The sequence below is a fragment of the Grammomys surdaster genome, unplaced genomic scaffold (genome assembly GCF_004785775.1).
Source record: "Grammomys surdaster isolate TR1022 unplaced genomic scaffold, NIH_TR_1.0 220, whole genome shotgun sequence".
Taxonomy (NCBI): domain Eukaryota; kingdom Metazoa; phylum Chordata; class Mammalia; order Rodentia; family Muridae; genus Grammomys; species Grammomys surdaster.
Genome location: NW_021604665.1, coordinates 6,973,611 through 6,984,521, shown reverse-complemented (window position 1 = coordinate 6,984,521; position 10,911 = coordinate 6,973,611).

Here is a 10,911-nt window from a genome sequence, read left to right as displayed (position 1 = left end):
TCTCAAAGTTTTATAACTAATTATAGAAAGAAATCTGTGGGTTATGAAAGCTCTAGCTCATCTGTTAGTTCACTGTGATTTTGATACATGACTTTTAAAATAAAAAAATATACACATTTCCACATTAGTATTATTAAGTATTTCTTCCTTACTTCAGAGGGTGCTTTTGACATTTCTATTATTTCTGATTTAGGTGTGGTGATTAGTTAATATGAATTACAGCATTTATTTGCTTATTTAGATTATTCATTCTGTTGCCTGAGACAGAGTCAATATCCCTGCTTTAAAATGGAATCAAGTTTTACAGCTGTTTTGTTTTACATAGACTTACATCTCATCCTGAATTTTTCACCTGTAAATACCTAGAATCTATCTTCTGCATGTAAATTTACCTTCGATTCTCACAGTGCTGCTTGGAAGAAGTTGTATTTTGTCCCTTCTTTGTGCACATGGTAATTTCTGACTGATGCCAAGCCCCATCAGTCTATACCATTGAGAAGTCTTTATTCTTGTTCCCACTAAACATATGCTATACTCTGACCAGCTACTTCTTGCCTTATGTGAGCCCTGGGTACTGTACTTCCTGTTTTGTTCTAGAAGTCTCCCATGGACTATGCCGTTTCCTAACATGTCTGTACATTTTTTACTCAGCAGAAGATCTGAACACTTGCTTTCAATGCAGCTTGCCATTCGTCCAATATTCTGGAATGATTTTTTTTCTGTTTTGACTAACTGATTATGCATTGTATCCTCACCTCTGAAAGACTGCCAAGCCCTGCTCAGAGTTTTTTAGCTTGGAAAGATCTCTTCAGATAGCAAATTTAAGACAGGTCTCAATACAGTTTACTTCCAGCCTCTGCCAGGCTCTTCTGGTTATTCAATGATTGTTCTTGTCATCTCTGTGGATTTTAGTGGCTTAAGATGGGATCGTAATGGCGCCTTGTCTAGTTGTTATCAGAGAGGTTTCCTATGGCAGCAGATGAGAGTGGGTGCAGAGACCCACAGCAGACATGAGGCTGAGAGTCTAATTGGAGGTCTCCCCTGGATCTCAGGGAGCCCCATGGAAGAGTGGGAGGAAAGATTGTTGGAGTCGGGGGTCATGAAAGACTCTAGGAGAACATGGTCTACTGAATCAACTAAGCAGGGTTCATATGCTGTCACAGAGACTGAAGCAGCAAGCTTGGAGCCTGTATGGGTCTGCATCAGGTCCTCTGTATATATGTTATGGCTGTTAGGTTGGTGTTTTCATGGGATTCCTAACAGTGAGAATGGGTGTGTCTCTGACTCTTTGCCTTCTCTTGGGACTCTTTTGAGTTACATAGTCCAGCCTTAATATGAAGGTGTATGCCTTGACTTATTCTATCTTGCTTATTTTGTCCAGTTTGGTTGTTGTCACTTTTCTGATGGGAAACAGAGAGGTTGTGCATCTGGGGATGAGGACATGTTGGGGAGAAGTGGGAGGAGTGGAGGAAGAGGAAACTGGTCAGGATATACTATATGAGAGAAGAATCTTTTTTCAATAAAAAAAGGGGAAAGGGAAGATGGGGTGCTAAATCAAGTTCTTTATATTTAATTGCACCCTGAAAGCAAGATTTCCATATAACATACTTACTAGATGTAAGAAGTAATATTACTGTTTACCATTGTCATCATCAGATATGCAAATATATGCAGTTATCCCCTGGAATCTGTAGGGATAGGGATACTAGGGATACTAGGACTCCTCCGGAGAACTGAGCAAACCTCCCAAAGCAGCAAATGATCAAAGTCTTTGATCCTCATCTAACACTGTCCTGGTATAGTGTAGGCACATAGCCCATGTATACCTGGTGATTAATGCAGCTTGTGCAATTTACATTCCAGATAAATAGTTATTGCTCTTTATTTTTTGAAGAATAGTGAAGAAGAAATGCCTATACATGCTCAGCAAAGTTGTCTTTAAATACACACACACATACACACACACACACGGGGTGGGGAGAGATTTCTGATCTGATCTTCTTTGGATCCATGATCTAGAACATGGTATGTAGCAGATGAATAGTCAGGCAGTCATACGAATTCTGGAAAGCTGAAAACAAATTTCAACCATGGTTCTTTGGCTATGGTATTGCATAAATGGTCATGAAATCAGACATACAACTTCTTAAGCATCCAGCTTCATAATGATGGGAAAGCAAAATACATTCCATTGAAACTGGATCTCAGGCTTCACATTTTGATGTTTTTGTGAGCTAGCAGATTTGGCATGATCAACCCTTTAAATTCTATAATGCAGCCCACAGTTATTAGGGGACCACAGTTATATTTTATATGTGTTTTGTTAATTTTTTTAAACCTTACTCCATCACAAACAAACAAACAAACAAAAAACAACCCAATCTGTATCTCATCCTCCCTGTGCAAATAAAAAGAACCAAACACTCACTAGAGGTAAAACTCAAGAAGATTGCCCAGCATGAAAGCACTAAGACACTCATGATGTAGAACTTCTGCAAGAGATTATTCTGATCATCTAAAAGGATAAAGAGCAACTCAGTGATGCTGTGAAATTGTCACCACTGCTTAAAATCACTGCTATCACAAAGAAAAGAGCTAGGCTACTGCTGATGGAGAAAAACAACTAGTGATACAGAAGGGGTCCATACACAGATGCTGGCATCGCCTACTGACACAGGATGTGCCCATCTTTTCAGCATACAAAGAGAACCCACAGGTAATTCCATAGCCATGCAAATGTCTCCTGCAATGCCTCAATAGGTGTTATAATTGTTATGAAGTGAATGCAAAGGGTGATGCTACAGATACTGATATCAAAGATATAGGAAGAAACCTTTAAGAAAGAACACCACAGAGTAATTGAGGATATGAACTGCTTGTGCCACCAAATAGCCAGCGTCAAGCATAGGAGCTTATTCTGGATAACTATGCCACAGTGTACATAGGTTCCTTCATCAGTATGTTTTCTGTGTCTGGTGAGAAGGGAAGTCTACTGTCCTCCAGAAAGGAAGGGAAAACTGCATAAAAACAAATTAGAACTTGAGGTACCTACTAGATTTCCTTAAGCATTACTCTTGTGTTTACAAATGCTCCTTAACAGAATTGGAAAGTAGAGCTAGTCAGCGTGCTATCAGGATATTAGCCACACACTTTGCATTCTTTTGAGAGAAGCCACGATGGGTGGATGGATGGAGTGAATAAAAAGGCCATTGCCGAATCTGAAGGGTGAAAATCACAAAAGAAGGTCCCACCTCAAAGTTTCCTTCCATATAAGGGGACTCCGTCACTATTCTGATAAAATATTTTAATATATTTTTCTCTCTTGCAGCATCAATTAGTTAGAACCTCTATCGAGTTGATTATTTTCTCTTTTGAAATGTAAATGAACACTTGAAAGTTGAGCTTTATTCAATCTTCCAGCAATAACTTTTATCAGCTAATCAGATCCACACCTAGTTGATAGGCACAGCTCACAGTGGTGAGTGATTGGAATGGAAAAGGAAACCCATGGTGCCTGCTAGAATACGAAAGTGCATCTCAGCAGAGAGGGACCACATTAAGACAGGGCTGCTCTTCATTGTGGCATCTTCCTCCCACAACTAGATGTTCAGCACCCCAGGTTCCATCTTCAATATTGTACGGGGCATTCTATTCACTGCCAATAGGGGGTCACATTCTAAACCGCTCAGTGGGTACCTCACATGTTAGATACTATTGAAGCCCATGATTTTTCTATATGTACTGTAGTGACATATACAGACTGCTGACTTGGCAGATCTCCCAAGTTTCTAGCAGACAACCCTCTGGGCCTGCCTGTCAGGGAGTTTCTAGATGGGGTTAAAGTGAGTGTGAGACATTTCATGAGCTAGGGTCCTGGAGTAAATGAAATGAAGTGCCAGCATTCTTCACTGCTTTCTGATTGTGGCTAAACTGTGAAGGGTCGTCTCACATCCCTGCTGCCCAGCCTTCAACACTATGATGGATTGCGCCCTTGGACAGTGAAGTCAAATAGACCTTTCCTTTGTTAAGTTGCTTTTTCCAGGAGTTTTTGTCTCATCAAGGAGCAGAGTAATTAATAAGCATACACACCCATGATGAAAATCAATTTGCAAAGGCAACAAAGATGAGAACAGTAAAGTAGTAAGCTAGAACAATGAGAATGAGTTACTGTAGGATTTTGTTGTTTTTCTTTCTCTCTTAAAAGTATCTTCCTTTCCTCCTTCCAGTAAAGATACATAAGGATACAATGTTTCAGTGTTGTAAACAAGTAAAGTGAGTGGTGCAGGCAACCATAGAGCAGAGGCTATGAGGGAAGGGTTACTTGAACATGAACCTTGGGATACTATGACACTTGGTCACACAATTGTCACTTATGAATGAGAGGCATGCCCAGAATCACCTGGTAAGGTTTTGATTTGTGATCCAGAGTGGGGAAAGTAAGACAGTATCTGATCTTATCTTACTACTCGGACTGGTGTACAATTTAAAACTCGTTAATTATTCCTGGAGCTTTCCATTTAAGATTTTTGAACTGCGTATCATTGAACCCACAGGTAAATCAAAATGGAGAGCTAACCTGAAGATGGGCTGGCTATTGTTGGGGTTCTGAGGTACTATAATAGCCCAAGGATCTTTCTGTGTGAACCACTGCTTCACCAAGATCACAGACACATCCCGATTTGTCGGTTTTACAGGTTATCCTAAGATAGCCCTGCAACAATGATTATTCCACTGACGTTTCTCACTGACCTGTAAATGCCAGTTATGACATAATGACATGTGTCACTTACTCTGATTCCAGCATAAGTCCATTTCACTCCAGGCTAACATTCCAGCTTTCAGTAGCCTGCAGCAACCCTATCACCTTCTGTTTCTTCGACATTCGAAAGTTCATCTTTCTACTTTCCTCTAAGATGACAGAGGAGTGCAAGAGAGTAGGAGAGTTATTACCTCTATGGCCTCCTTAGATGATCGTGGTGTAGGACACCATGCCTACACATGCATTTTCTGCTGCTAGTCCTCATCCTGTACCTCAATGTCTTCTTAAATGTGATGGGCTGCATTATACCGCTTTCAGCAAGTGCTATTCTTCACTGTGTTCTATCACTTTCCACGACTGTACTTAATTTTGGCTCCCTCAATGGCACTTTAGATGAACTCTTCTGAGCACTGAGAAATCATGAGAATCAGATGGGAAATGACTGAGCTGCTCAGAACAAGTTTCAGAATTCTAGATGCATTTTGTAGACCACTAGTTCTAGCGCCATGTTTTATGGGTATTGCCAGACAACAATCCCATAGACAATGGACATTTGGAGAAGGGTGAGGTACACAAGTGGCTTTGCTGAACAGCTTCCAGTGTGTCTGCTACGAAGCTGTGCTGGGATAATGGCACAGAGGTGGGGAGGACTTCAGCGTATTCCACATTCTGTCACAGAGTCAGTGCCTCATAGAGGCAATAACTTTCTAGGCTTCATGCTACTTCAGCTATGAAAACAGAAACCTTTGGGGCTGTCCTATGAGGGGGATGTCTGACATCCTATGCAGAGCACAGCAAATCTATAGAGACTTGTGTTTGAATATGTTTTAATATGTGTGGAACTGATCAGAGTTCCATCCGATAAGTGGAAACACCAGAAGATATATATTTTAAGGGATCTGTTAAAGAGACTCACATATTTGGGACCTGGTAATCCATTTTCTGTAAAACTCTTAACATACAAGGTGTGTGGGTGTCAGTATAAAAGTCTATGCTCTTCATCCTGAAACTAAATATACCACCATCCAGGGGGTGGGAAATAGGGGGTGGGTGACAGTAGGGTGCTGGAAAGCTACACAAGCAAGGTGAGCCATCTATAAGATGGGGCTTCTTCAATCTCCCTATATAAAAAGCAATACAGACAGTCTAGTACACATGCCTTTCAGATTGCCCCCATGATTTTCTCACATTGCTCTTTTGAACTGTAGATGTATAAGGGATGGAATTGTGGGAAGCACTGTCACCATATTACAAATTTATTCACATGCCATGTTTTATGGTGTGCCGCCTGGATTGTGGCACGTGGCACCCTGAAGGCATCAATTAGCCGAGGCTCCCAAGTAAGAAAAGGGTGGCAGAAAGAAAGCCCATGGCAAGTGAATGAAGAGACTGTCCTACCGTGTACATGTCTGTTCACAGGAGTAGGTTACTGGGTGAAGTAAGCTGGCAGTACAGGCGGTACTCTTCGGTTTCTCTTAGGTGTCAAATGCTCAGCATCCCTAACAGCATTGTGGGAATCATGGGTCCAGTTTTTATTAGTGTAACATGGACATTTTCAGTTCACCTCTCACAATGACAAAACAGCTTAGACTAAACTCAAAATTTTTTCTAACTTCAAACTCGATTTGGGAGAAAAACAGTCTCTCTCTTTTTTTCTCTCCTTTTATGTTCTACACAGCTTAGAGGAAAATTGTAATTCAAGAAAAAGAATCTATTACTTTGTTGTTTTTCTCAGAAGGAAAGAAATGCTGCTTCAAATCTAATTCTTAAGAAGGAATGGCTTTCCCTTTAGTTATCTCTGCTGCCTTGCATCCCTGTATCCAATTGTTGTGGGTTTTTAAAAAATCTTTGCCTGTTAAGTGTTCTCATGTCAATAAGTCTCATTTCCCTTTGTAATCTGGACAACATCCACAACTGTGTATTCTTTCAGGACTGTGGCATTACCTATATAGGTCCTGTGTGGTTTCAGCTTTATTAAATTAATAATTTAGGAACATGGTGATATTCTTTTCCAATTAGTCTCGAAGCTCTTCAAAGAATCATTTTATCTCTGATAACATCAAATAAAACTGCTTACATTTTTTTTATTTGCTTTATAGTTCTTTAAAGGACAAAAAGAGATCATTTGTGAATAGCTGATCAAATGTTAGAATTTCCTTTTGGATCCAAAAGTCCTGTTAAACTGAGATTGTATTTGAAGTTCAATATATTTAAATATCCTGCTTTGTGGCTGACCCATGAGAGGTGGTCTAGAGAAAAGACTGATCAAGATAACATGTCCCCCTTTTTTCCCTTTCTTCCCTTCTTGGGTTAAAAAAAAATGAAGGAAATAAAAGATACTTTTCACTGATGTCAGTAGAAGATCAAGTATTCTCTGAGAAAAAATTTGGTTATCTGTTCTATGTGACTAAGAAGATCTGGAGCTATAAACTCAAAGACAGTCAAGGAGATGAGGAAGGGCCTGACAGAGGGTGACAGGCAAACGTGAGATGTGACCCCAGACACCTGCAGCTCCAGATGGTAGCAGTAGGGTAACCTGTTCAGACAGGTCACGCTGCTTAAGTAGCACGTTGCTCTAAGCATCTTCATACCTCTCAATGATACCTATTAGTTTACATAATTAAGTAATTACTGAAATTTTAGCAGAAGACACTGCAGAGTAACAATCTTGTAAATCAATACATCCTTATTAATAAGTAATTGTAAAGTGATTTGGAACACCAACTCAGGAAAGCACATTTCAAAGAGTGTACAATGTTCTGTACTGCTCAGTTCTAATTACCCAACTCTTTCAAAGGGCTTAGATTTTATACTTTTAAAAGTCTTAATGCATTCTAGACTTATGCAGAATACAAATAATATTATTAAGCCTCTATAACTGATAATTGAATATCTCAGCTCTTATTTCTATGGTTGACCAAAAATATGTCTTTCATATTCAAGTTGTCAGTTAAACAGAATCCTTTGAGGTTAGTACCATTCTGCATTGCTCAGCCCTTTATCCTGCATGGCTTATGAAGGTCATGGGTCATTGGTAGTTTTCATATATAGAGTGTTTCCTGCTAGGTTTTGAAATAATTTTTCATACTTCTTCCCTCGATGTCAAAAACCCTGAATTGGCTGTTATGTCTTCTAGATGCATCCACAAATCATATCTTTTATTGAGACCTTCTCATTCCCAACCACCCTTTTGGGTTTATTTGCAGTAATAAAACATTCATCAAATGCAACTTGAGAAAGAAATGGTTTCCTTCATCTCACACTTCCAGATAACAGTGCATCACTGAGGGAAGTCAGGGCAAGAACTCAAGGCAGGAACCAAAACAGAGACCTTGGAGGATTTATGGTTAGTGGCTTGTCCTTGTACCTACTACTCAGCTACCTTTCTTATATAGCTCAGATCCACCAGCTGGAGATTATGACACACAGAGTGATCAGGAACACCTTACATCAATGAACAATCAAGAAAATGTCTCACAGAAATATATGCAGGCCAATAAAAGAGGCCAGTCCTCAGTTTAGGGTCAATCTTCCCTGAGCTGGATTGTTTTGAATACCTCTAGGTATCCTGTCCTTACCATGTTTTGACCTCATATTTTTATGTAAATGATTTTGTCTATCATTGATATTCCAATAACAGTTGGTATGCGGAGAATTTCTGTGAGTTTCATTGAACTGGGGTTGTGGCTGAGAGGCAGAGTGTACATTTAGCACATGCAAAGCTCTGTGCTTAATACCTACCAACAAACAAACATTATACACACAGAGAGACTCACAGATATACACACACACATACAAACAGAGATGGACGGAGAGAGAGAGAGAGGGAGAGGGAGGGAGAGGGAGGAAGAGGGAGGGAGAGGGAGGGAGGGAGAGAGAGAGAGAGAGGGAGAGAGAGAGAGAGAGAGAGAGATGGATAGAGAGAGACAGAGACAGAGAGAGACAGAGAGAGACAGATGGATAGAGAGAGACAGAGATAGAGAGCAGAAAGGAAGGATTGCTTTATAATCCTTGAAATCCACTAAAGCCCTTCTAGGAAATAGTATAAGACTATCTAGGGATCTCATTACCCTAATATTTCAGGATTAAGGATAAGATAATAGCATACTAAGTCCCTTTTAAATGAGCATCCAAGATTTAAGCCATACTGACACATCTTTGAATTCCATTCCTACTCCGCTACTTCTTTCTCAAAATTTAATTTGGTGGGATGGGAAACTTAAATGCTACTTACTTTTAAGCAAAATTTTATTCTTATTTAATATATAATCTATGGTTAAATTGGAAAGTCGACTCTTTGGTACTTAGTATAAGAAGGGCTCACTTTCACAATGACAGATTCCTTTATAAACTTAAGGTAGAGCTGGCATCCCAAAGTTGAGACACCTCTTGCTCAATGTCTCACTTAAACATATCCTTCTTTTGGTTATGCTAGAGCAATTGGCTCATGGCTTCTAGGTCTAGTTATAGAATGACACCAAACATACTAAGAAGTCATTTTTCTTGGGAAACACAAAATACGTGCTATAATTTGATTCCAGCTCTTAACCTGGTATCATTTCCTTTAGCTACAGGGAGGTAAAGCATAAATGGAGCCATAGAACTGCTGGAAAAAGAATAAAGAGATTGAAGACAGGTTATGACTTGTCTATAATTTGGATCTAGAATTTGGAACTTGAGGTAGACAGGAGGCAGATTTCCCACATAAAGAGGTGAAATATTCTTACAAATGATAAAATCTTTAGAAGAACATTACAAAGAGGGAAGATGCCATGATTAATATGGCATGAGAAGATTTTCTAGATCCAGTAAAGCACTAGGATTTAGGGAATTTAGTTGCCATTCAAGGAAGGACATATCTTTGCCACAGTAAACATGTCATAGAGCATGTACTGGACCCAGCACCAAGAGATGTAAGACAGACTTAGTATATGAAGTATTAGAGCAAACCTTAAAATAATTGAAATACGACATCATCAATTCATCTTGTTTGGATAAGTTCAATATTTGTCAAAAACATACAGCACGGTTCAAATTAGAATGTTCTGCATGCAGATAAAAACTGATGTTTTAAAAGTGAAGAAATTGCATACATTTTTTAAAAAGCAAGCAAAGGCCATCAATAAAAGTAGTTAATTGCAGACCAGAATGTTAGAGGCCTTAGACAATAACTTTAAATGATAAATAAAATAAAGGAGATAAAGGAAAAGGTTGTGATGATAAATGACGTGAAAAAACACCAAAAAAGTAGAAATTATACCAAAGGCTAGGTGGAAATTCTAAAACCAAACATAAGAAAGAAAAATGATGCTATTAGTCTTAACAGTGAGTGGGGTATCTCAGAAGGAAAGGTTACGAGCCTCAGAGGCAAATCAGTAAGTTATTTAGTCTGAAGAATAAAAAGAGGAAGTACAAAACAATGGGACCTGTGTGAAAGCATCAGGCAGGAATGAGCAGGTGGGTGGGGTAGCACCCTCATAGAGGCAAAAGGGAGGGGGGATGGGATGGGGGCTTGTGGAGGGGAAGCTGGGAAGGGGGACAACACTTGAAATATAAATAAATAGAATAACCAATAACAAAGAAGAGAAAAGGATGAATAATTAGACAAATGCCCCGAATTTGTTCAAAAAGATTCCTACTGTTCAGTTGAACCCAATATCTCAGCTGAGTGCAACATGATAAAAACAATGAAAAATAACAGACACCCCTACACAGTGTGTTCTAATGCTACTAAAAGCAACAATTAAAGAATACACATGGAATAAAGAAAAGAGGAGGGAGAAAGAGCCAGGAGACTCGAAATGGAGAAGCCTGAGGGAGTGGTGAAGAGAAAGATGTAACAAAGAAATGAGAAAGAAGAAATATGGAAGATGAATAGGAAACCAGAGAAATAAAAATACCTGACAGTCAAGAATGAAGTATTTAAACCAGGCCTAGTGCCAAAGGCCTGAGACCCCAGCTACCCGAGAGGCTGAGGCAAAAGACCAGGCATTCAAACAGAGTGTGGTGCAGGTCAGCATGGAGAATTTAGTGAGACTCTGTCTCCAAACTGACAAAGAAGAGACTGGGATAGTGTGCTCAGTGGCCAAGTGCTTGCCTAGTACCCACAGGGCCCTAAATTCAGTTCTCAAAACTACAAAAAAAAAAAAAAA